The following is a 27,672-nucleotide window of genomic DNA, read 5'->3' on the forward strand; positions in this document are numbered from 1 at the left end:
TATAGAAAATTGAGGATGAATCGTGATATCGAATCGAATTGTTGACTGGATAATCGTAATCGAATCGCAAGACCAGTGAAGATGCACAGCTCTAATACTGTATATAGATGGCTTCGATCTAATATCGGTATTGGGTCTGATATGGACCTAATTTACATTTCGGACTGATGGCGCAGATCCACGTCACCTATCAAGAACGAGCTTTGGGCACTTTAAACATTCTCAGCTCAAACAGTCTCACTTTGAAGACATTCAGACTGAACCGAAAGTGCCCTCAAATATTTAATTTGAAAACCATGTGTTGCTGCTAACTGTTTGTATTTGAAGCCAGCGCAATGCAATGCCGGGTTTACTACAGCTTTTTGTAACCTTACACATAATACCAACACCAACAATAACAGTTTAATTATGTTAAAAAACATTTTGGAATCAGTATCGGATATGTATCGTAATCAGATCGAAACTGAGAAAAAGTGGATTGTGCATCTCTTGAAATATATAGTGCTTATCATCTGTTGCCAGGGATGGACTGGGACTAAAATTCTGCTCTGGCATTTTTGGTCCACACCAGCCCCTGACAACTGGCCAAACATGACATAGCAGCTAAATATTGCTCAATATTCATACTCAAGCAAAACTATGTAAGAATTATCACAGAAAAAGACCTGGTTTTCAGTATTTATCTTCATTTAAGAATATGATTAATTTAATCACTCTTCATACTTGAGCTTGAAATGATGGCTTTTTAAGTATACCAGTTGAAGTATATAATTAAACTGAAACATTCGCACAGCAAACTGTACTTTGCTGTGCTTTATTTTGTATTTTATACTGACTTGAACTGAGGGTACTTTATTTCCTGATTAGATTCGAAACTTGCTTTTATTTCGAAAGACAAAAATGAACTTTGAGTTTATAGAAAGTTATGTCAGTAACTTAACTACGGCAAAAGAATGAAAAAAGTGTTGTCGACTGTTGTCATAATGGAATAATTGGAGATTTTCTTCTTTAACGTTAGTTCAAGTTGTAATATTTTGACGTCTTTGTAAAATGTACTGCTGATGAATTTTGTAAACGGAGCAGACAGGCAGAGAGAGAGGCAGGGCCTGAGAAGCCACTGTGTGAAAGTTGTGGGCTGTGTGTGCGTCTCTGTGTTTGCAGAGGAGAACTGAAGGGAAGCAAGAGCAGATAAAAGTCGTATGTAAACAAACATTAATATAAGTTAGAGAATAGAAAGTTATTAGTGGTAGGAGATGGACCTGGGATTCATATCATTGTATTTTTTGCATTAATGCTATAATGTCACAGTTTTACAATATTTAAAGGGAGTATGTATTTGAATCCATATGCATGCAAGACCCCCCTTTTTTCCCCCTCAAACAAGCCTGCTCGATGCTCAACTCATTTCTGTGCATGAGACCAGAGAAAGATGTTTTAATAAGTTATGTGCTCAGTGATCAGCAGTACGTTGTAGCTTGTAACTGCATCTGTGTGGTTTTAAGTTTTGTTTCTCCTCTGCAGAATTGTGTTCAGCTGCTGAAAACACCACATTCCCTGATACATCAATTTCAAAATAAAAAAATTCCAACATTTAATTGTAAAGGATTTGTCCAAAATATGTTTATCAAATAAGCCGTGCTGAGTCGTGCAATTAGCTGAGATTTTCAACTAGTTACAGTATTTACAGCTGCTCATCGGAGCATGATTCACAGCCACTGCCCGCTTCATTTAATCAAATTGATCTTAAGGCAAGCGAGACATCAGTCGAAAAACACGTTCAGCAGTTAGAGCCGTTGAATGTGCAAATGCATTGCTGTGCTGCACACAAGGGAAACTGAGTCAGCCCCCACACAGAGAATTCCACAGACAGGGGCTGTTGTGATAAAACGATGGCTAATCATACTTTTTAGTTTGGACATTGGGAACAACTGAGCTCTAGTGGGCTCATAGGTTAAAAGCAAATCTGATAAATAGGTGGGAGCAACTGACTGCAGACTGTGGAGTTTGTAATTCAGGTTCTCTCTATGAGCTCCATTTATAATAACTTAAGCCTGAGTGTTGTCCTTGTTGATCTATAAAATGTACTCTGCCATCCATAACTTACTATCTAAAATACAGTTAAACAGGGAATCAATTGGCCCTGTGTCATCAGGAGACACAGCAATATAGAGCGGTGCATCATCAGCATAACTATGAACATTGATGCAGTTTCTCCTGATGACATTTCCTGGAGATAACATATAAATGTTAAAAAGTGTAGGACCTAAAGTTGACGCCGGGAGAACACCACATTTAATTTCATAAAGTCTAGATAAACATTCACCCAAACTCACATTGGAACCAATGTCAGGAGCAGAAACATGACTCCCTGCATCCACCCCAATACCTACCTCCCTGTTGTAAGGAATGTTAAACTGCTTGTGCTGTCCCAGTAATTAATGTGTGGTATTGTTTTCATCTTGTCTTTCAGGATTCTGGGGACTCTGCAGCAGCAGGGGTTTTTCTTGTTGGATTTTAGCCCACTGACATTCTCCCACAGCCATGGAATCGGTAAGTTTACTGTTATCATATTTCTGAAAATATAACCAACATGCTGATACATGGCCCTTTCCATGAAAGTCTTCAAGCCAGGCATTGATTCTGTAAATGGTGTTTTTCGGCTATATCTGATTGTGCTAGCAGTTGAATTTGATGGTATGCATGGTACACTAGTGTGTGTGTATCCTTGTGAACACAGCAGTGAGGAACACAGGATTGAAATGTCATATTTGCACGTAATCTTGTCTCAAGCCTTAGTGCTTTCCAAGTGTGTTTCCAAGTGAGACAAGTGTGCAATATGTGGCAAGTGTGGATATTATTGGTCTTGCATATTAGTAGTTCCTTTTATTTCACCAAATTGTATTTTTGCAATCACTGAAATTCAGACAACTCAACGAGCCCTTGCTTATCCTAAATACCAGGATAGTATTTTTTAAGCTGGTTTAAAGACAGACGGTCTGTACTTGAGAGAACTTGTATGTATGATTGCATACTACAAGTATCAGGCTCTCCCCTTCATTGTAAGTCATGCAAGAGACTGTGTATGAAGTAGTTGCTTGTACCAACAGGCAGACTGAAAGCACAGCAGCATTGAACTCTATCCACTGGTATGCATGTATTAAGAACAGGATTTAGTGCATGCCTAACCTCTGTTTCCCTGTCCCTTTCTCAGAGGCTGTGTGTCTGTGTGCATTTGTGTGTGCGTTAGAGACTGTGAAAAATAGGTCACTGCTTCTGTAGTGCAGAACCAGCATGTGTCAAACAAAAGCTCTCCATTACCCTCACTCACACATGCAGTATATTGCACATACGAAAATACCTCTTCCTGTCAGTAATTGTTGCTGAACGGTTTTGAATCATGAGCGCAGAACACATTTTATATAAGATGTTTGCTGCTGATATGCTTAAACACAGCTTCTACTTTGAATTTGCAATCATAGATGATAACTGCGATGTTGTTGGTCCCAACAGGATAAAATTAGAAAGTGTAAACCTATTAAAATAGCCCATACTGTGAGTGACAGGGTATCATTAAAAATTGCCAAATATAAATGAACACTTCTTTGACATTTTCTTTCAATGTGATTTGCAAATGCAAAATGACATTGAAAGAAAGCTTTCTTGAGTGAAATCTGGGGTTCAATCAGTGAAAAATACAGTGGTTATAGTGATAGTGCCTGAACAGCCTCTGCTCATGACAGCAATAGAAGTTGAGGATGAAATACTTCTCTGAATTTATGGGAGTCTAAATCTGTTCTAAGTTCAGCAAGTGATCAGCATGTGTTTCCTTGAATTTAAAATTGTACACATTTTTGGTTTAACTGAAGGAATGTTCCCTAGTTTTAATACAACAGTAGACACAATTCCGTCATGTGAAAAATAGAAGAGTAAGACGGATACAATTCCTAAACACTTGGATCGTTTGTGTGCATATTTGATTACAAGACCATCTTGACACAAGACGGCTTATATAGCCTTCATCTACATTACAGTGTAAATTCAAACAACATCTTTGTTTGATGTAGTATGCATTTTGCATACAATGCAGCCCCTACTGCACCATTTACAGCAAGTAAAAACTCATATGCCATTTAGTGCAGATCCACCAATTAATAGATAGTAGATAACAATACAAACATCGGCCTCTGGATTTTAAGAAAAGTGATTTGATCATTTCAATAAAATATACAAGAAAAGAATAATCTAATTTTTTAGATATAGCCCTGACCAACTGCTGCAACACTAGCACATCCCCCTCTTCTGCAAAAATTTGTCTCTCTCCCTCTGTCTCCGACTCACTTACTCTCCTCCCACCCACCTCTTGTGTCTGTGTGCCTGTGGCTGTGCACAAGCAAGAACTGCTTCTGTTTACCTCTCCGAGCAGCCTATATCTGCTTACTGTCAGTGGAAACCAAGGAAACCGATCACAAAGCTTATTATGGTGCCAGGAGTGGAGTACATGCTGTGGGCGTGTGTGCCTATGAGGGCTGGACTCACACACAACCACGCACACACACATAAACCCTCTGCCACTCTCCTCCTCCCTTCCCTCATGTGATGCCAGTCACATGGTTTCCAGGCAAGCAGCTAAGTAAATCAGAATCAGACTCTTATTTTTAACTGCCTTAAATCCTCCACCTGGTCTCAGGAGTTAGAAGAACAGACTCAATTGCTTGTCCTTTTCTTCACCCTGTGTTTCTCTTTCACTCTGTGACTGTGCCACTTCCTCTCAGCCTTATTAAACCATGTGTGTCTACCTTCCCCCTATCTGGGTTATGTGTGGCTTTGACAATGCTCTGCTATGGCATGATAGTGTGATTATAAAACTGTTAATGTGCTCCAGACATAGGAGCGAAGGCCTCGAGAAGTTTGTATGGGATTTTGAATCAAATTTACAACAATATGGAAGGATATTCAAGAGAGTGCTTACTTACATGTTTTGTCACTTGCCGCTCTTTGACAGAACAGCTGAAGGTAGAAAGGAAATTTTGGGAAGAGGGAGTGGATATTCTATGCAGTAAGGGACAGAGCCCAAAGTCTGACCCCTGGAGAAGTACCAAGAGTGTCGTAAACAAGCATTGTGTTGGAGCACACAGCTAGACAAACTATATGATAACACCATTTCTTATCAACCTTAGCATTTTTAAATGCATTATTTTATTCTATCGCTAAATTCTGAAACTGTATTTACACTGATACATACCGTATTGGTCCGAATATAAGACGACCCTGATTATAAGACGACCCCCGTTTTTCAACACTCATATTTAGAAAAAAAAAGATTTGCAGACCAGATCTTGTTTTTATAAAGAACTTTTTTTAAAGAACTTCATTTTATTTGAAAATAACAATATTAAAAACATATTGAATTAAACACCTGTTGTATTAATAATTATAATAATAATTAACATACCGTATTTATCGGTATAGGCTTACGGCACTTTTCAAAACAAAGTGTTTCACAAGGGCGAACTATGTACAGTATGATTCAAAATGAAAATCGATTAACAATCAAACAATATTATCAACATGTTTTTAACATTTTGAAATAACAGAGGAAATACAGGCCACATCTTTTAACGAAACTAAAGCTCGCCAAACTTCTCCTCCGATGTCTCCTATTCCTCACACACGTCCTCCGCCCCGCTGTGTTCGCTCTCACTGTCATCGCTCCCCTGCTCCTCCCAGAGCGCGTCATGTGTGTTGACATTTAAAGGGACAGGCGAACAATTAGAGCTGCGCTCTGAACACTAGACCCCGAATATAAGACGACCCGACTTTTTCGGTCCTATTTCGATGGGGAAAAAGGCCGTCCTATATCCGGACCAATACGGTATATCTATATTCCAATTATATAAGCCAACAGATATATTAGTCAGATTCTTTATGCATTATATTAAGTAAGACCATCATTTTTCCTGTTTCATTTAGTGTGATAGAAGGCAAGGTGTGCTGAGTGTGTGTCATTATAACATGTCATATAGAGGCTTCTTGTATGAAAGTGGTGTATAATCAATATGGCAGCCATCAATCAATATTGTGTTATCTTTCAGTAGAGGAGCACAGAGGGGAAGTGTCTCTGTTAGATTTGGTGCAGATGAAAGGCCAAAATTCTTGTAATCACACCTTCTCCTCTGGTTTCCTCAAAGCTCCCCTTCTTTCCCCACCCCCTCCTCAAAAGCGGGGCTTGTTCCTCAGTGGGGATTAGTGTGTGCAGCAGCTCTGAACAGGGAAGTGGGCCCTGCCAGTCACATTACATAACTCGCCCCCGCTAGTTCGGCTCGGCCTGGCCCGGCTGGAGCGACGACTATAGCGGCTTTGTTTTCCCTGCCTTCCCTTCTTCCTCCCCTCTGCTGCTCCTCCACCTCCCCCTCTGGCAGCCTGCATACTAATGCTGTATAGAAGGAGTCTGTTTTGCAGGGAACAGGCGAGCCACTGTGGCGTGTAGTGCAGAGAAATACGCTAAAGCAAGCTGAATGGCAGGGAGCTCACTTCTTAGGCAGAGGAATTTGAGGTCTGCCATAGGTCGTGGTTTTCAGGCAGATGGGAAGCTAGGGTATGCAGTACTATGTATCACTCCCCTGTCCGGGAGAGCCTCATCAGCATGCCCAGTGGTGACTCAGCAGGTTAGAGTTCATTTCAAATTCAGTGTGAAATTTCTCACGGCTAACAGGTTGTGATATGGTTTGTTAGTATTCCCTAATTCCATGTTTTTGTGCCGTTTGACCACACACACACGCACACTCACTCTTCCCGACCTGTTAGTCTCTGTAGCCTCTGTGTAGGGAGGGTTACAACCAGCATGCAAGTATATTTACATGCAGTTTGAAAAGTCAAGAATCAAAGATTTCTTTATTATCCCAGAGGGCTTATTTTGACTGAAACCGAACTTTTAAAATGTATGTAAACATGTTAATCCAACTGAAATCATACTGAGTGGAATTTGTTGAAGTCTACTAACATACCTAGATAATGCAGTTGGGGATAAATTTACTGCATGTATACGTCACAATTCGAACACAACTGGCCTAAGCATTTTGCACACGCTCAACAGTTCCCGCATCGAGCTTTGACCCGGAAGTTGAACAGCATAAATGCGTAGCATATAAGAAGTTGACTTGTTGTCGGTCTACAGATATCATGATAAGCTAGAGGTATAGTGTGCATCACATTTGTACCGTGAGTAAGGTGTAGGGTATGTGAAGTCTTCCATTTGTATAGCGGGTCTACATGGCACTGCTTAAACGTTACCTTCTTTTCACTGAGACTCTGCACAGGGATTTAGCGGTTGTATTTATTATAGGCTACTCAATGTTTATAAATCTTGCAATGATCCACGGATCCAAACGGACCACGTATCGGGCCAGATCGGTTTGACCCCTATTATGTAAGTGAGTTACAAGAAAGTAAAAAATTTTAACAGCCACGGCCTAAGGATTTTTGGTTTGCTTGCATCAAGTTTTCCTTTTCTGCTGCTGCTGGGAGGTCATAGCTTCTTCACAATCACTGTTTTCCACAAACTTAAGTACATGTTAATACACGCACACACAAACAGGAGCTGTACCTGATGGTTAAACTGGTTAAGACTCACTGCTGCTTTATGATGTTGGTGGTCTATGAATTGCCATGTATTCTCCTTTCTACTTGTACAGTCACCGGCTAGAACCCTGTGTTTTTGAAAAATTGCCGGTTTTTATTTTGCACTCTCCCTGTTTAGTCATATCTGCTGCCTTTTTTCTTCACCTGTAATTTTGCTGCAGCACTGTTAATGTATTTTTAAGTAAAGCGCATTAGACTTATTTACATTTACGGAAATCTTGTAGCGATACTGTGGTTTTTTTAAACTTCAAGTTAGCTATAGAATGCAGATTTAGTAATTGATGGAAATCTGAATAATTAAATGCCGATTACTTAAACTTTAATTTATTGAAAGTGTATAGTATTGTTGTGTAATTTTGCAGTGTTACACCACCTTGCTGCCAGTATGCCTGTTATTTTTAGACATAGAAATCACACAATCATATCGTCACAATATTTTTGCCCAAAAGATGATGAATATGTAATTCTGAATTCACATAATATTGATGCACTACAATATTAAGTTTATTCTACTGCTGTAGTAGGCTTCTTCAATGACTGATTGGATGAAAGCTTCATCCAAATGCCTGCAACGGAATGTAGAAATGGAGAAAGTGAAGGACTGCATGTCACTAGTTTGCATTTTACACTCTCTTGGCTCCATCTCTGTATTTGGAGATCTGCTTGTGCTTTCAGTGCGTCAGCTATGAGCCAAGTTCCCATCAAAGAGTAGCTACACCAAAGACTGTGTTTAGATGTGATGGCTAATTTTAGAGCTGCTAGGCCCTTGTCCAAGGTGGGGAAAGATAAGATAAAATTGAATTCACCCTCCCTCCCCTTACACTGTTTGGTTTTGTTGGTTCATCCAATATCCCTTATCCAGCTGCATGTAGCAGTCCTCATGTAACCAGCCCCTGCATGCTGTGCACTTATACAAACATCAAGTTCTGTTGATTGTGTAAGTAAAAGTTCTGTAAATGTTCTTTAGCTTTGAGTTTGTCTATTTTTAGGTATTTTGGTTAATTCTAAATAATGTTGTAGTTAAAAAAAACTAACTGTTAAGCACTTCTTCCTATTATCTCATCAACTTGAGGACAGTGGACAAATTTAAAAAACAGACACACTTAGCCTTGTGTTTTTTTCCTCCACGCCAATGTGTAAGAGCTCAGCCTGGATTAGCACTCAGTTGGAATTGCTGAATGACCATATTTTAGGCTGTTTGAAGAGTTTACAGGAAAGTGTGCTGTAATCTCTGTATCAGAGTGCAAAGTTTTGAAAACATTTATTTTCTTGAAGGCCATAAAAACAATAAGAATGTCTAATAAAGGTTCAATGAGTAATGGCAACTAAACCTGCTAAATAGATTTTAGCAATGATTGCAGCAGTGCACATTCAGGAAATCCAACACTGAATGGGTGTGGATTTCCTTTTCTGCCAGTGAGAATGTAGGCCTGCACATTCAATTCATACTTCTTAAAACACTGTTGCACACTCATTAGCCTTCAAAACACTTCCAACCTATACATAGCCCATGTGGCAAAGCTGTCCCTGTCTGGCCCCACTGTTCTGTCTCCTTTCTCTCAGCCACAGAGTAGTGACCTTGGTTTCAAGTAGCTGTACTCTGTTAGAAAGCCAACACCTCTCCTGGGATGAGCTGACCTTGTTGTCTGACATACTGTAAGTCTGCACGCCCCTCTGTGTCCCTCTCTTGTTCGCCGACACACCTCAATATTTACGGCCTAAACAAGTCTGTCTGTGTTGACTTCACCATTGAAAATCCAGTCCAGTGTACTGTATAGAAACAGGTTTTTATGTTGTGTTGTTTACATACAAAAGTGGAATAACTGTGAGGGTTTAGCAGGTTTGGGCCTCTCCCTAACCAGGTGTTCCTTCATCATACAACCTCTCTTCTCAGTGAACACACAACCTACTCCCTTATGAGTGTATGCAGCAGCACACACATTGTCTCCTCTCTTTATGTTCCTGCCTTTGATTCCCTGCAGCTGTCCGGCTGTGCAGACTGCAGAGTGCAAGTAAAGTCAGTAACACTAGATGCTTCAATCCCTTTTACCCTTTACTGTGAAGCAGGTGTAAATGGAGAACATTCTTTGGTGCATGTGATATGTATGATAATACAGATTGTAATATGTTAATCTTTTCAAAAATTATTTCCAAAGAGGGAAATAATAACTTCAGTGCTTTGCTCGTTTGCTTGTTGGTGTGGAAGTATCAAAAAGCTAAAGACCTCCAGGGCATGGGTATCTTGTCGAAGGCCTTTCCCTTTTCATATTTATAGAAAAAGATTTGCAGAAATGGTCAAATCTGTCAGCACCGTGGTTTGGGTGCGTGCTATCCAGTTGTGTGTATGAGTTTATGCTCTGCGTCAGGCTGCAGGCTGTGTAAAAGCTGGACTGGGGCCAGCAGCCAGCAAAGAGGACAGACGAGGAAGCAGATGGATCTTTTTGGACTTAACCCTTCCCACGCCACTTCACTCTCCTGGCCCTCCTCCTCCAACCTGCACGCCTCTCTGCAGTGTGGAAGGAGGGGAGCAGAGTGGGAGTGACTGTTTCTGTGTTTGTGGTTTGGGGGAAGGGAGCTCCATAGAATTCAGAAAAAGCAGGAAGACATGCAAGAACCAGAGTGAGCGAGAGAGAGAGAGAGACCTTTCCTTACGGAGTCTGTGTCTGCTGAACTGTGCTGACATATGGCTCCTGCCTCCATGTTGGAACTCCCTGTCTGCTCTGTCCCTGTGCTGTCCTTCTTCAGCTTGTTTTTTGTTCTGCTTCTCATATACTCACAGCCAGAGCTGCACTTTACTATAACTGTTTGACCCAAGAATGCCTTGCCTTTTCTGGGATGCAGTCACCACACCCTGTGAGATCCACTCAGTAGGTTTACATGATGTTAAAATAATGGATTTATTGTATTTGTGCAACTAAAACTGGACTTTTAGTCCAAATTGAATTGAAAAACCTAGATAATGCTGTTGGGGTTCAATTTACTCTTGTATGTATTTTCCCCAATCGGGCCAACACTGGCTTAGGTGGTTTGTGCTGCAGTTCCAAAATGGGCTTTGACCCCAAGGTTGCATAGCATCAATGCGTAGAAATAATGGAAGAAAACAAGCTGATGGTATCAACATTGCAAGTGCTAGAGCAAGAACCACGCATTTTTGGACAGACTAGGAGACACAGTTTACGTTGTGTCAGCTGACACAGGCGTGTCACGTGTCACGTCGCGTTAAACATGTGGAAATACAGGGATTTGTTTTGTATTTGACGTATTAAGGGGTAGCAGAGAGAGCTCCCATGATTCCCCGCTAGCCTCGGCATCATCTTTTGTTATTGTAGTATTGATTTAGAGCCCTCTGGGGGGCAGAATCTACATATTGGTCTCTCTACAAACATGCTCACCAAAACTTTGTGATATCTTTCAAAGCCCGTTAACCTTGAAGAGACTGATGGTCATTCTGTCATATCAGACTACACAACCATGTTTTAAAGTATAAAAAATCATCTAACCAGATACAGACCTCTAGTATTTTTCTATCTCCTATTATAGCTGAATTGGCTTTAATTTGGCCTCTTGGAGGAATGTAATACTTACCGTTTTAAGTGATGACAGGATTTGGTAAAGCCCAAAAAGTTAGATATACCAAAGAGATAAGATTTCTGTTTTAGGCCTAGTCCACACTTATTTTGACACTTGCTAGTAATTTGTTGGTTCAGTTCCATAAAGCAAAAAAAAAGAGGTTGTCTGATGAGGGTACACCTGGTTAGGGAGAGGCCCAAACCTGCTAAAGAAAAGATTGACCATTTGTTTTGGCTAAAATGAAATCAAAGCGTACTAAATCAAATCACACATAATGTCTCTATATTTTAATTAATAGGCCCTGAATCTGACTGCAATGGCTCAGAATAACATTGGATTGTAGCCCGATATAATTGTTTTGAATAAACTCTACATACCAACGAGATACTTTTTAGTTTTGCGGCTAACCATTTGGTTTTGTTCTTCTGACTGTTCATGTTTATACGTAGGTCATGGGCTCAGATGACTATATGTAAAGTCATTTTTCTTTCTCTGAGGCTTTCGCGAGTCAGGGATATGGTGTAAGAATGCATGGTCCTGGTTTAATTACAAATCAATGGTTGCTGAGTAAAGTTTCTGGGAGACACCCTCTCTGCTCTCCCTGCTAACCAGCAGACTGTAAATAGGAAACCCAGAGGGAAGATCAATACCCTCTCTGCCTGTTGATGAGGAGGGAAGCTCTCTGTGTGAATAAGCATAGAAGATATGCACCGCATGTTATATAGAGCACAGGTCTTCATCATTTATCTTTTCCCATCTTAGGATGATAGGGCTGGTTGTTTTACTTTTGTGTTTTTCAACTGACCATCTATCAGATTTGAAATCCTTGTTTTCTTCATCACATACTGGCTGCTCTCCTTGACTTATGTGTGGAAGAGAGAACATCTCTTGGCCATGAAATGATGTAATACTAAATGGTAACAATAGCTTCAGTTCCTCTTTCCATCCCTTCTTAGAAGCCCTGTATTACCACCACTGCAACCAATACCTACCCACTATACTCAACCTCCCCTCTGCTGTCTACCAATAGAAGCGATAGCTGAATGTGGCATGGTGGGGGTGGGTACTGGGGGCAGACATCTGTGGCCCTTCCTGACCCTCTCTGGGCTTCACTGCCTCAGCCTTATTGTTTGTCAGAGATGTAGATAACCATAACAGAAGGAGAGCCACAGTCACTGGAGAAAAGGCAAAAGGAGAAGAGTATCGAGGGGCAACTTTTGTTTAAAACAAAGTGTCAGCTCTGTAGTGACTACGTGTTTTATGGTGTAGAGGACGGGGGTTGGGAAGATGGGGATGGAGATGACCTATGATCAAAAAAAATTTTTTCAAGTTTATTGTAAGCCAACTAGTTCATTTTCCTTAGGTTAACACCTTTTTATCTTCTATCACAAACTGGCCCTACAGGAAGCTCTGTGTTTGGTTATTCTTTTATAGCAATCATCACTACTTTCCTATTTTCTTCCCATTGTTGCTCCTCTACAATTTAAAAAAAAACAGTTGGCCTCTTTTGTGACCTTAAGCCAGAAGTTAATGGCACTTCTTTTCAGGCTTCAAAACCTCACCCTTTTTTATCCTCTCACTTGGCTGAGTATTGGCCCTTAATCTTATTTAAGTACTCTCTTATAAATGGACAGCTCCATGGGCTAGTTCCTTTACTTTTCAAATGTAGCCTTTGAAAAGTTTTTCACTGGCTTGTTGCAAGTAAACTAGTGAAGTGTTTTATAGCATAAGAAGCACAGAATCAAAGATTTTTAGCGGTATCACAATTTTTCTATTGATAACCCAATAGACCTTTTGAAGTAGCTGAATGCAGGGATGTGTTTCTTCTGGATCTGATTTTCCAACTAAAATCTTGGACCACACTTAAATTATTAGTGACCGTGTTTCCCGCACATAAACTTTGTTTGACACTAGGCCAGCATGAGATGAAAAAAAAAAAACATGCGCTATCCATTAACATTGTTCAATATTGCGATAATGATATTGTTTCCTCGATACCTTTGCAACATGTTCCTTCTGAATCAGATATTCAAACAAAAAGCAGTTTAATATACCACGAAATTGGCACCAATTAATCTGAGGGCATCTGAAAGTGTGGCTCAAGCTTCATCTGACTGCAACATGGTGTGAAAGCATAAGCATTGAGAGTTAAAATGTGTTCTGAGTGAGAAGGCATTGCTTGTTTACAAAAATGAATTTATCAAGTAAAATTCAGACTTCTGCGATGTGTTTATTGCAAATGCTCATTGTGGTAACAATGAAAATGGGATTAATTGCGCAGCCCTGTTTAGCTTCATGCCTGATTTGAGAGAGTCAGTTGTTATGGCTCTCCTCAAATGCATTGCAAAATCTCGTGTTCAATATGAACCTTTCAATGCTGTTGTTTTTGTTTTGTTTTGTGCAGCTGCTGCTGATATTTTGCAATCTCTTACTTCAGCTACATCATAAAAATTAAGCCTCACAGCACAAGACTCACATGTTATGATAACAGCATAACAACATTGTCATTGTTGCGGCCATTGGCCCTGAATCAAGCAGAAATATGAAAATCATCTTATTTTGCTCTCGTACCTGAATGGTGGTTTCCCCACATGGTAAATGAAAGGCAGATATTTAATCTTTTCGTCACTTCAGTATTAATAACAACAGCTGTGTGCATGTATTTGAGGTAGTGTTGCAGGACTTGGAGAAGTTATTTCCGCTGCACTGATGCCTTTCCAGACTCCCACAGCGTCTGTGTTGTACAAAACCTTTTTAGCACTGATACCACCTCTCCTTTTTGACTTGCCCTCTGAGAAAGCTGAATTTCAAAGATGCACCTTTTAGCAGAAACTCCCTGTTCCCTCGGTTTGTGTAGCTTTGTGGTTTACTAACTGAACACACAGCACCAGTAATTCTAGATTACCCAGACATGATGATGTTCATAATTTCACATGTGAAATTATTATTATATATTGACCTGGGGGGGGGGGGGTCAATATATAAATCAATATTATATTATATTGATTTAATTTCATTTATGACTTAATGATGATCAATCTAGTCTAGGAGTAAACATGATCATTCTATTGATGGTTATTAAACATACTTGGCCATGAACCTTGCAGAAAAAAACATTGTTTTTGTTTAAAATTTTGACTGAATTTTTATGTCTGTCTCTTCCTTTTACACAGCATCCTACGGTTCATTATTCAACATTTGCTCCAGTTGTGGAGAGTTATATTTAGAAGTGTTGTTGGGGAAACCAACACACAAATGTATTCCAAATGTACTCGGTGGCTTGTTTCTCGTATACTACTGCTCAGGGCCTCTCAGAATTACATGTAGCACCTCCTCTAACTATGCAGTGTTCATTAAAACAGCTGATACAGTTGCCTGTTAAAATAGGGTACCATTCATTTTCACAAAATTGTAGCCCGGCTTCAATATTTTTAATATTGACTTTCACTTGCTGTCTTGCTGTTGTGAACTTTATTCTCACCAGGAAAGCTCATCGTCTTGAGCTACCTGTGAATAACAAAACACTTCAACGTGTTTGCTGCAGATATATCCGTTGAGTCTTATTTGTGGCCACAGCATTAACGAGAAGAGGTGGGGAAAAAAATCTATTTATGTAAAAATCGAGATTCTTATCTTCTGAGATTTTGAATAGATTCATAATTTCCGAAAAGCTTTTGGCTAATCAGTCACTCCCTGATAAGTGCTAAGGCTAGCTGTTTACCTCAGCAGAATGCCAAATGGAGCAGCAAGAAATTCAGCCAGTGTCTCACAGATGACTGGAGTAGTTCCTGAAGTATGTACTAATTCAAAAATAGACTTTGATTCATGAGTCCAGAATCGTTTTTAGTCGAAAATAGATTATCAGTAGAAACGTGAGACACCCAAAGATTCTCAGCCCTGTTAACGAGCACAGGGATGAGGTGCTGATAGTAGGAAATCAATAAGTTAGCGCCTGCCTTGATTGTCATGTCGGTGTTTCTGTAAGGTGCAGTGATGTGTGCCTGTAAGCCTGTACATTCTTATTGCAGGGGACAGGGACTGTTTATGCACAATAGTAAGTTTTGCGACTATGGACCGTGATTTCAGACAGACATTTATGGAAGATTAGCCATGGAAACGAGAAAAACTGTCAGTTTTGGTTTGCATCAAACTACAAAAAAGGGGCAGCTTGACTTGCTTCATGTTACTTGACTAACATCACATGTACTGTGTAAGAATGTTGCATATGCGCAGATTGCAATAATATCTGTGATGGTAAAACGATGCATCGTTCAGATCTACATGGTACCTCTGGAAAGAAATACAGCTTTTCTCACAACCTTCAGCCAATGAATGATCACACTCCTATTTTGAACTTTTATGAAGGAGTATGACTTGTATGTCTTTACCACGCAGATAACAATAAGTTCTATCACCCAGAGACATAGGCTTTATCATGTTTGGGCTATACAAGCAATTTCTTTGGACATGTTTTTAAAACATTGTGATGTAGGTCCAAACATTAACTCAGCATTTGGTTTCAGTATGAAAGTTGGAACAATAAGTGGTGTGGTCTAACACTAAGCATAAACAAGCACTGCTTTTTATATCCAACAGAATGTCCTGATGCTTTTGACAGCAGCAAACCTGGAAAGATGTGATGGAGACTATATAGACTAGGACATTGTAATGTTAACCATACCATACCAACCATACCAAATATGACCATATTTTGCCTTGATAATTGAAAATGTCTGTTACAGTTGGGCTCGATCACTTTGATTATTTATGTGTGCAAAAGTTGTGCATGTACTATGTATTTAAAGCAGATTTGTTAATGCCCAGTCTCACTGCCACAGATTGCTTTATTTTTTTTCATGGCCAGAATGTAGAGTGACTCACTCTCAGCCGCCCTCACATTCAGAGTGAGTGAGTGTGTGTGTGTGTGTGTGTGTGTGTGTGCGCGTTTGTGAGGAGCAAGTGGCTTGTTTGTGTGACAGTGATGTGTTCAGATAAGACATCAGAGGTGTGGTGACTGTCTATTTTCTGTCCTGCATCTTATCTGCTGCTCCTGGACACATCAGAAAGCTTTAAACTCACCGAGTGATCACATTTGGTTGTATTGTATCTTTTCATTTTGCTAGACAGCAGTAGGCTGCTGCATTTTCCTCTGAAATACAAATGTTATTTGGATTAATAAAGCCAAATGGACACAAATCAGGGTAGAATGTAACCTACGTATCTTCTGTCTTTTGTATGTTAAGTTGGTACATTAACTACAAAGTCAAGATTTAACACTCTAATGCCATCTGCCTCTGTGTTGGTGTTGCTGTTTGCCCGATCTGATGTACAGATTTTTTTTTTAGACTGCATGTCAGAGGTTTGGATTCAGATATGTGTTGAATTTCATGCTGTCATTTTTGGAAATGAAGTATTGCCTTCAAAGATGATGAGCAGAACTTATTTGGCTCTTGTCAGTTTGGTCCATTAGTCTCTTGCACCTGCTTTTTTAATTGCATTCATATCTCCCTGAATCTGAAGTAGTGCAGGTTTTTAGCTCTCACACCTCTGGTGAATAATGTCACATTGGCAAGTGTTGCTACTAATATAAGCCAATTCATTTGACTAATAGATTAATTGCCAGTTAGCAAGGTGTACATGGCTTTAATAATTTTCAGTGCTGTAGTTTGCAGGTTTCGAGTGCTGAGTTGGCTCTTTGCTGCTGTTAGGCTGTCTAGACAAATCCTGTTACATTTCACCTGAGCGGACTGAGCATCTGCCATATGTTGCAGTGAGATGAATACCCTTTGCTTGTGAGGACTACCCCCAACCAATGGGCAGTAGCTAACCTATCTGCAGTACACATGGCTTTATCAACGCAAGACTAACTTGAGGTATTTAGTAAACAATAAGTCATTATTTTAGTCAGAAGCATGGCATCACATTCCACACACAGAATGGTGTAATATGTGTATGTTGTGAAATCTTTGTTTTTAAAGGTTTTATGATGAATCAAAGGAAAAGAAAAGTCAAAAGGGAATTTTTCCACTTCTAATACTCAGTTCAGTCATTTCATGTATGTTGAGATGCAGTATCTTGGATTTCACATTTTTTTAATTTATTGTAATATAACTTCCAGTTCAACTTATAATTCATTGCATGTGTGCATTGTTATGGAAATAACAATTTTGGTTGCTTGCAAAAAGAGCTACTATAATTCTGTGAAGACAGAATCCAGTAGATGTTTCCTTGGATGATCTAAATCTGTCACTCTGATGTGGTTGAGTGCTGGAACAGGAGCAGTAAATTATCCTGCATATGACTGTCATACAGTGTAAAAATCAGGAGACGGATTTAAGCTTGCACATAAATAAACAACTGACATGAAAACATGGACATGAGGCAGAGTTTCATTTATTTAAAGATATGATAGGGGTATGCCTTATTTTTTAGCCCTATACACTTGCACATTGTTTTCATCATGGCAGATCTTTTTCCTCTCTGGCTCATGCTGGTAATATTTGTTTCTTCTTATGGTCTTTGCTTCGCTGACATAGCTGTTAGGCTTGTTTTGGCTGTCTCTGTCATATTTGTGTGATGTAGACCAACGAACTCTGAATAAGCTGAAATGGAAAATAAGAAGTCTGATGTTATTGTCTGTCTGTATCCCATGAGTTTCATAGTCCTGTTTTTAGACCAGAGCAGAGAGGAATGCTAAATTTTGGCATCAGGAAATGGTTGCCAACCCACAATCATGAATTAAATGGCAGAACTGCTGGATGGTCTCTTCAAACTGTTTGCGTTTCTGTGTTTCCACCCACACAATCGGGTCATTGAGTTTATCCAGGGTGTTGGTATCAGACATTTACACCAGCTCATTGTTTTTCTTTAGACCAGCTAAGCTCCAGTTTCATCATTGAGCTGCTTTTTTTTAATCAAGAAGAAATCTTGATTGTAACCTCATGCTCAGTTTACCTGTGGCCTAGTTGGCATTGCTTTCTCCAACTTTCCAGTGCCATGCCACATGTAGCCAACAGCGGTGAGTTGTGAAAAAAGCACAGCACCTGTTAAAGAGGCCTTAGGGGGGCAGAAAAGACAACACTGTACTAGAAATGCTCCCTGTGAATGTTTACCCCTCTATTTATGTATCAACTCTAACCTCAGCACTGAGCCAGTTGGGCTGCTCATCATGTCAAGGTATTCTTAGAATGATCTATTCTTAAGAATAAATATTTTGTCATTTCAATATTGACATTTTTTTCTATGGCTGAGAATCACACTGTTGCTCATTAAGATACTGATACATGGTCCATGATATTGATTACATCACAATACAGCGATTCTGCTTTAATTGATATATTCCAAGACAATCATATGATATGTCACGGCACCTGCTCAACTAAAGACTTTAAAATGCCCCTAAAATGTAAAGTGCAGAACGTGTGTGTGTGTGTGTGTGTGTGTGTGTGTGTGTGTGTGTTATATATATATATATATATATACACACACACACACACACACACACACACACACACACACACACACACAATGACAGTTACCATGGTGACATAATGATGATGATGACGACGTTTCAGTGTTACTGATGGCTGTAGCGTGTTTTGGATGATTTCATGTTCATATATACAGCAAATTGGAGTAAGTTTCACCACTTATCTTGCCTCATACTTTCATTCAAATTCACCTCATTGTTCAGTTCTCCACCTCAAAAATTAAGTCATGTGGACTGATTTGGATAAAGACACTTTCCACTTTCCCAGTCTGCCCGTCTTTATGCTTTGTAGATAAGCGATTAAGTACAACAGAATGAAGAATCTCACCTGTTGAAATGATAAAGCGAAACCTGTGCTTGGATGCTTACATTAGCAAATGACTTCCCAAGCAGACTCTAATATTGAAAACATTCTCGGGCAACAACTCGGCAATGTCACTATAGCCTGATGTATCGCTATGATTTATGACCCAACCGCATAGGTGTAACGGCTTTCGTGACGTGTTACATTTGAGTCTAGTAACTAGATGAAATACAGGGGGAGTGTGTGTGTGCGCAAGCTGTACGTGATCAGGAATGAGATGAGGAAGATCTGCTCTTCATCTGCCCTGTAGAGAAAGCTTATCCACACACTAACCCCACATACAAACTGTATCAAGGCAAGCCTGCCCTGAGTGTTTGGGGGATAATCTGATGAATCTCCCGAGCAGCATGTGTGCCCACCTGTTAGTGAAGCCCCTAGTTCCCACTTCAATCACTTGCACATTACTGGGGGGGTGATTGTGTGTGAGTGAGTGTGCAAGTGTTGCTCTAGTAATGTACGCCAGTGAATTGTTGAAGGTGTCTACTGGTTTAGAGTTTGGGTGGTCTTGGACCATATAGGGGTAAATTGATGTGTGTACACTGCTTAACTACTGGGCTGCACCTATACTCCTAGAATCTGGAGTTACAATATGTATCTAACGATTTGGAGATTGGAGGTCTTTAAACATGCTGTCATTGTGTTCCTTTTGCCTGAAACTCACATCCAGGTCTATACTAGGGTTGAGTTATGGGTGGTTCAGTTATGAACAAGGAGGCCTCTTGTGTGTAAGACCAATGAATCCTCATTTGCCACAGCGCGGAGTACGATAGCTTAGACCAGCCCAAAATTAGAGCTACACCCTTATACTTACACTTCTCTAGAGTGCTTCTTTATCAAACTCTGTTTTTATTCCAGAAATTAGCATTTCTGAAAATCACTAATTAGATCTTAGTATTGTTTTGAACCCCAGCGACTTAGTTGTATAAATCAATCATCGTACTAACTGGTGACGGTGACTGACAGCTGTTGTGTGTAGAATAACACTGCTGACATGTTTTCTGTTCAGGAGATCTCTTATCTGCCGGGCTGCACAATAAATAAAAACAGTGTGAAGTCTTTATTTGTATAGCACCAATTCATAACAAACATTGTCTCAAGACACTTTTCAGAAAGAGTAGGTCTATACTGTACTTGTTGTTACATTATTATATTATTATTTATACATGCGTATACAAAGACCCAACATTAGATGCAGAAAGAGAGGATGGAGCCATAGTCCATAGAGACAAACATGTATTTCGTCTTAATATGATGTGCTTCAGATTTAACTATATTGAAGTTCCTTTGTCTTTCTGACATTCATAGTGTTTGGCACATTAGTTTCTCTGTCTGTCCCTATTCCAAAATAATTTCATATAGCAGAGATGCTTTTCTTGTTGGAGAATTCAGTTGTTTATGCACAAGAGATTCTTCTTCACCTCATTGTCCTCACTCTTCTCTCTTTTCAGTGTAGCTGCCAGCTAGCTAGAGCTTTATCTGATCAGCCAAATCGTACATGCATATATAAACGCTCCATTCGATAGCTCATTTCATATGCAGAGTGTGAAAGCATTGGGCATGTTTATAGAATATGTGTTGGTACTAATTGTGATCGGATTTTTGTGATGTATTTATTTCAAATTTTTTATAGCAATACTATAAAAATGTAATCACACTATACAGTCTTGCCTAGTTGTTGCTTCCCATTTAAGGAAAGGACATGGCATTTTGAAATTGTATTTTTGTGGCAAACCAGCTCACACCAAAATCTGTGTATTAAATCGGTTATGTCTGTGGTGCATGGAAGCTGAGTTCTGAAACTGAATCAGAAATATTATATAGCTCACAGCTAGCCTGGCCCAGTGCAGTTGATGGTGACCCTGATGACTTGCATACACCCTCCAGGCTCCTGCAGACCATAGTAAGCCGACAAAACCTGTAGAAAGAGGGCCATAAATTGGTACATTCCTGCTCACTCGTCCAAAACACCATAAACCCTCCTCTTCTGCATCACACTTGAGCTAATTCCACTCTGTGCCAGCCTCCCTCGAGTATTACTGTGCAGCCCAAACAGCAGCAAGGGGGATGTGTGGCTTTCGGAGTAGGCAGTGATGTAGATAGCAAAAAACACTGGGTAGAAAAATTAAGGTGCACTAGCTATTAAGTAAGGTGGTGGAAATGAAAGAGCTAATGAGATGAGGCAATGTGTCCTTTTCTCTATGTGTGGTTGAAGCTTTGAGCTGGGTGTCTCTAGGCAGAAGTAACCAGCATGCACTCATCGGTCTCCTGCACTTCCCCTCTACCGCTCAGTGGCTTTCACACTCTGCAGAAACGTGAGCCTGAATAAATTGTCACACGCTCGCAGATTATCTTCCCAGGATGTTATTTTGTGCAGGGAGGATGTTTGAAATGCCAGTCACAGACACACTGCACCCTCCCCCATCCACACAGTCTTTTATAATGTGCAGTTGAGCACTGGAAGAGTGCAGGGTGGTATTGCAGAGCTCTGCAGGGCTTAATTTTTAAAAATGTTTTTTTTGAAGTGTGTGAGCATGCCAGCTCACATTGTAAAAGTGTGGCGTAACGAGGCAACATGTGAGCTGTTCTCACAAGGAGACTTTATGGAGAGGCTGATTTACAGCACAGCTATTCACACCCTTTTGCTTGTTCCTCTAAACCCTCCCCTTCATCTTTTTCAATGAGAATCATCCTCTTTATCTCCTTTCTGTCTTCTAGTAATTTTTCTCCAGCTCTGTTCCCTTCCCCTTATTTCTGTCTCTTAAAAAGGATCCAACCTCCCCAGCATACAGGGAGAAGCGAGCCATCTGAGGCAGAGAGAGAGGGAGGGAGATCGAGCTCGGCCGAGGCATTGACAGAGTAGTGAGACCCAGCAGGGGTGTGAGCAGCTAAATATAGAGTGCCTCTTTGGAGTGGTGATGATGTCACAGGCCAGAGAAGAGGGGAGAGGCAAACATGGGTAAAGGAAGAACTGCAAGGCTCAGAAGCAACACTCACTTTACATGTCAATAGATTATAATGTTCTGACTATCTGCTCTCTATTCTTCTTTGCAGAATCACAGTTAAAAAGATTGCACAGTTATATATTTTTGACACCTTCAAAAAGGAGGAAGAGAAGGGAAGACATAATTTGACAGTTCCAGACACATCCAACAGGGAGGCTACCTTTGTTGAACAGCCCTAATATGTAATCCTCTCAGGTGTCTAGCAAGAGATAAGTGTCGGTATGTGAGTGTCTGCAATGAGATGCAATAAGAGGAAATGTTCTGCAGCAAGATATGTGCATGCACATGCATACAAACCTCTACCTCACACTTTTCCTCTGCTAATACAAAAGAATCACAGTGTACAATAACACAGTCTGCAGCATGTGACTACAAGTTAACACTTATTTTGTGTGTCAGAGTGGAAGAAGAACAGGGCAGGGTTTTCTGGTAATCCAACGATTTTGCCAGGTCCGGCCCAGCGAGGCTTTTATTGCAATGCGGCAGCTGCGGCACAAAGCCAGGGCCTATTCCTATTGATCACTAGGCTTGATGGATTCTTAAGTACAGAAGGTTGGCTTGTCTGGTAGGATCTGTCTTACATCATCTGCATTGACTCAACCTGTTCAGGCTGATAATCCGAGTGTCTTTAGAGAATCCCCGTAGTAAGTTCAGCCAACAGCGTGATTCGAAAAAAGTCCCAGCAACTACCATGTTAATTTTTAAACGAGCAGTGTGTTTCAGGTTGAGAGGACCTTAAAGTAGATGACATCTGGTTGAGCTGGGCAACGGCTAGCTGGACTATGCACTGAACCTTTTGTGTTGGTAAACATGACAGCTGTAAAATAGTAAAAGTGACCCTCTTTATGACCTGTCTTCAACTGTACGAGTGTCTGCCTTCCTTTCTGTTGTTTCCCCCGTTCAGGTTCCTGTTTTTAACTTCATTGTCATTCTAGTTTGTCTTTACCTAGCAACAGGCTTAAACCCAACAGGGATCCAAGCCAAATAAAAACAAGGTTTTCTAAGAGTTTAACAGGTTGGCCTTTTAACTACAATACATTTATAATAGCTGGAGTACAGTTTAAAAACAAAGACTTTCAGAATGAGCAGGTTCTTTTTTTAACCTTGCCATAACGTGTTTTGAAAAATTGAAGCACTTCATATATAGCTTCTATTTTCATAACAGTTATTCTGGATTTGGCCTCGGGGAAGCATAAACCCCATATTATTATGTGTGGGTGGTTGTGCATGGGCATGCACATGTCCCTCATGTGATATAATGTAGTGAGGCTTTCTTGTGTAGGTTGCTAGGCAACATGGAGTAGAATTCACAGTTATAATCTTTGATTTTAGCTCAGAGAGATGGAGAGGAGCGAGGGGAGGAGGAGCAAGAATGAGCGAGTGTTTCAGAGTGCATGGCTAAGCCTTGAGAAAAACACGCACAGCACCTTAACAAGCTGCAGGCTTCTCACTGTGCTGGTCACAGGGAATCAATTGTTGTCATTTCATTTCATTTTTTTCTCTGCTATTAAAACAAATGTTTTGTAGTTTAAAATGGTTTCGACAAGAAAACAAACCGTTGTTGTTGGTGGAGTAAGAAATCTCAATAAAAGCAAGTGGAATGTTTTCAGGTCAGAAATATAAAGCATACCCTCATTACCTTGCTTGCTTACTCTTTCTCTTCTCTCATTCTCTTCATTGCATCTTTTGATATGCCTTTGCCTTAAGTGGCAGTGGACATGAAATAAACTGGATTATTACCAGAAAAAGGAGGATCTTAGTTGTGTAGCTCTTTAGAGAGAGCAAGAATGGTTGTAGTTATTTGACATATCCTGTAGTAAATCCCTGCTAAGAATTAATGTAGTCATGCAGAACAGTAATTACCTTCCTCAATCATATACAGTATCAAGTTGGTCCCAGTCACGCATTTTGATTGTGTGATAAATTCCATAAAGTGTCTACCCTCCCTTCTCATCACTGTTATTATTCTGCTTTGTCGTATCATTTGTCGCTTGACACTCTGTGCTGAAAGCTATATGATCTGACCACATTCAATATCTAATGCTATTCAAATCTACATTTCCAATGGATGAAGTGTTTTATCTTTCATAGGTACTGTGTTAATGCTCTCCTAGAAGTATATTTTGTCTACAGTTGGATTGTATTATTACAGTGTTATTAAAAATGAGTTGTAAACAAACTAGAAAAGAAAGGAGAGGAGAGTAAAATGTTAAGCTGCATTGAAGCAGACCAAACTGAAGGGATGGAAGAGGAGGTGATGGGCTCATTGTGGAATATTTCCGAGTAAATACCAAGTTGGTGTGCAGTACAAGTGGGAAACTGGAGAGGAATCGAATGAAGAAAAGCAGCCGAGTGATGGCACAGAGGTAGTGTGTGTAGGCTGATGAGTTAGCTAGCACCCTGGCTGTAATGAAAAGCCTTTGTGTGCTTAATAAGAGTGCTGGCAGTGGTCCAGCAGCTCTGGCTAGTGTAGGATTAGGCCTGGACAATCGGGACTGCAGGATCAAAACAAGGGGCAGGAACACCAGGGTCATTCTGCTTGCTAGGATACCATCTGCCCTGCTTGCCTGCCTGCCGCAGTCAGGGGGAGGGGAAAGAGAGAGAGAGAGAGAGAGAGAGGTATGGGGGAGGGGCAGACCAGAGCTCTACAGGCAACAACAATAATGTTGAGGAAGAGCTAGGCAGCTCAGTATGCAGGTCAGCTTTGCTCTGCTCAGTTCAGCATGCAGTGCTCTGCATGCATATAGCCATATGAAAACCAAAAATGTATGCAGGTGCACTAGTATCATCAGCAAATGTTTGCATAGAGTAAAGCCCTTCTGTCTGTGCTGGGAAATCGTAAAAAAAACTGATGTTTCATTTCTAGTGGCTTATCTTTGTATTAAGATAATAGGTTACTGGATACAAATGATAATACAAGTCCTTTTTCAGAAATGATTTTGTCAATTTTCACTTCCTTTTATTAAGTAGATTTTATTTCACAAACTTGTGATGCAATTACATATAATTACAGGGGGTTGATATGCTAGTTTACCCTGACACAGCCTACAGTCATTTTAATCCCAATTTTCTAGATCAAAATACTAACAAACTGCACTATGCCTGCAAGATGCTATCCGTACACTGTGCTTGGTTACATCCAGGTAGAGTGGCGAGAGAAGGCTTGCTAATTAGAGATATACAGTCTATGGCTTCAGCCAAATTTGACCGGCACAGAGGGCCAACTGTGAAAATATTAATAGTTTGTTTAACTGACTAGTAATTCTGAGGGGGATGATATTTAACCAACCTAAAACTAGATCCATAAGTTTTGTCTGAACAGTTTATCGACTAATATTTTGTGAACACCTTCAGTGTTCAATAATTGTACACACAGGTCTTTTAAGATTGTTTACTGACTATGTGCTTGTTTTTCCATTCTTCTACTTCTTTCTCTCCTCTTTTTCTAGACTTGACAAATATGCTTTATGTGACATATTGTACTTGTCTGGAGATGGGTAGTATATTTTGTAATTTTATGCATCAATATGGATGTATGTGTCTGTCTTATTTATCTCTGGGTTGGAGGGATCTCTTGGATATCTGAGCTGATTGCAAAGGCTCTTATAGGATCTGGTTAAGTACTTGAACAACAGCATGCTATCAAAATATAAGCTGGTTCTTTTTTATGATGCCAAGAGCAGTCTGAACACTACATACCATCTTTTTAACCTTTATATTTCCTTATTATTCCCTAATTTCTCCATGCCTTATTTATCTGCCCTCAGCCCTGTGCTTCGCCCTGCTCTTTTGTCTCAGACACAACATTTCCTGCAGGCCACATGACGTCAACAATCTCTCTCGCTCTCTCTCTCTCTGTTCTCACACATACACACACAGCTCAGAGTAGGCATGGCAGTCGGATTGGTTCAGTCCCCCCTTTGTGTTTGTGAGAAATAGATGTGTCCACCAGCATGTGCAGTGCTTGGCCAGAAAATAGCATTGTTGGAGCGTTGTTCATGTAGAGTCTCCCTAGCCTCTACATGAACTCAGATCTTGTGGTTATCAGGTTCTGAAATTGTGTACCCCAGCCTGCAACACAATTTTTGGATTTTTATAATTTTGAATTGTGACAGAAGCAAATCAATGACAAAAGCAAGATAAAGCTAACTGCATCTCTCATTATCCAGCAGGATTTATTAGTAGACAGTGTGCATGTGATGAAGGAGGGGGAAGGTAAAAGATGTAGCAGGGATGTCGTGACATAGGACCAGAGACAGGTTTAGGGAAAGAGGCAGGAGGACAGACAGGCTAAATTGGGGCTGAAGTTGTGGGTGGTGGCTGAGGCAGAGGGGAGGAGGCACAGGCTGATGTAATGTGTAACAATATCTATCCTCTCTGTGAATGCCTGTGTGCACCTTTAGTGTGTGTCTGTGCATTAGGACTGAGGGCCAGCCTGCTGGTTCTCATCAATAATTCACCAGTCCTTTTAGTGCGTCTCCCCTCCTCCGTACACCCCCCCCCCCTCCCCAGCTGCCTGCCTGTCCTCCCTCTCCTCCCTAACCTCACCTTCCCTTCATTCACCTCCTCAACACCACCTGAAACAAATGTGAATATAACCATCACACCCTTCATACTCACTAACTTACTCCTCTTGCCCAATTCCCTACCTCTGTGCTATGAGGTCCCCAGCAACTACAAGCTAGCTTTCTTATCATTACCCATCACAATCTCTCTAATTCATACTGTCATTTCTTAATTTTGTAGTTTACAAGTCCAGGTTTCATTATAGGAACACGTCATAAGATGGTCCAAAATTGTGCATGTTTGTGTGAGAGAAAGCTTGTGGACAGGAATGTATAACACAGAGCGTAGTTAGCAGTTTTGGTTGCAGCCATCCTCTTGTAGATGGCAGTTTACAGCTCTTTGGCAGAGCTCCCATGGCTGAATGTAATGGTGATGCAGCAAAAAAACAGAGAGAGAGAAAGTGGAAGAGAGGGAGAGGAGGTCTATCTCTCTCTTAATTACAGATTTGAGGATTTTTTTAAAGTAGTAACAGTAGTTTGTCAAAACAAACTAAAGCCAAACATACAATAACTAAGAGTACTCTGGTATTCAGTTTTAGCCAGTACTAACTGTAACAATGTCTTTGAAAAGATATTCTTTCTTCATGTGGTACTGCTTTAATTCCCATGTAAGGTGTTATGCAGTGAATCTCATTCGTCACAACCAGCGTAAAGCTAGGGGCCTGACCATACTACACTGTTAATATCCCATGCCCCCTGATCTGAAGACTATTTCAACTGCAAATGATGCAGCAACAGAGTTTATATGATAGCCGTTTGTGTTATCCCATTTCTTCAATGATCGTTTTCCTCTCTAGTACCACTTCTCCTTGTTCTCCTTTGCACTCCTTCGATGCTTCTCTCTGAAGCAGCTACCCCATTTTCTTCCTCCAAGCAGACAGACCCAGCTCAGACCCACATGTAGTGTGAAAACTGCTTCATTGTATTGGAAAATCTGTGGGAGGGACACAAGAGGAGGAGGAACAGGGTGCAGTGGTGGAGGTGATTAGGAAACCAGATCCACGGCTTGGCTTCAAAGAGAACTGGATCTCTCTGCAGTGCTTA

At 40.4% G+C, this 27,672-nt stretch overlaps 1 protein-coding gene across 2 annotated transcripts in view; it reads left to right on the top strand.

Moving 5' to 3' along the window:
* The window catches only part of ankrd11 (ankyrin repeat domain 11), a 109,842-nt gene that overhangs the window by 29,741 nt on the left and 52,429 nt on the right, over positions 1 to 27,672 (top strand). For both annotated transcript variants that reach the window (XM_029277093.2, XM_065952867.1), the window contains exon 2: positions 2,471 to 2,550. The gene's annotated coding sequence lies outside the window, so the exon portion shown is untranslated. The remainder of the gene's footprint in view (positions 1 to 2,470; positions 2,551 to 27,672) is intronic.

The sequence above is a fragment of the Labrus bergylta genome, chromosome 3, assembly GCF_963930695.1.
Source record: "Labrus bergylta chromosome 3, fLabBer1.1, whole genome shotgun sequence".
Taxonomy (NCBI): Eukaryota; Metazoa; Chordata; class Actinopteri; order Labriformes; family Labridae; genus Labrus; species Labrus bergylta.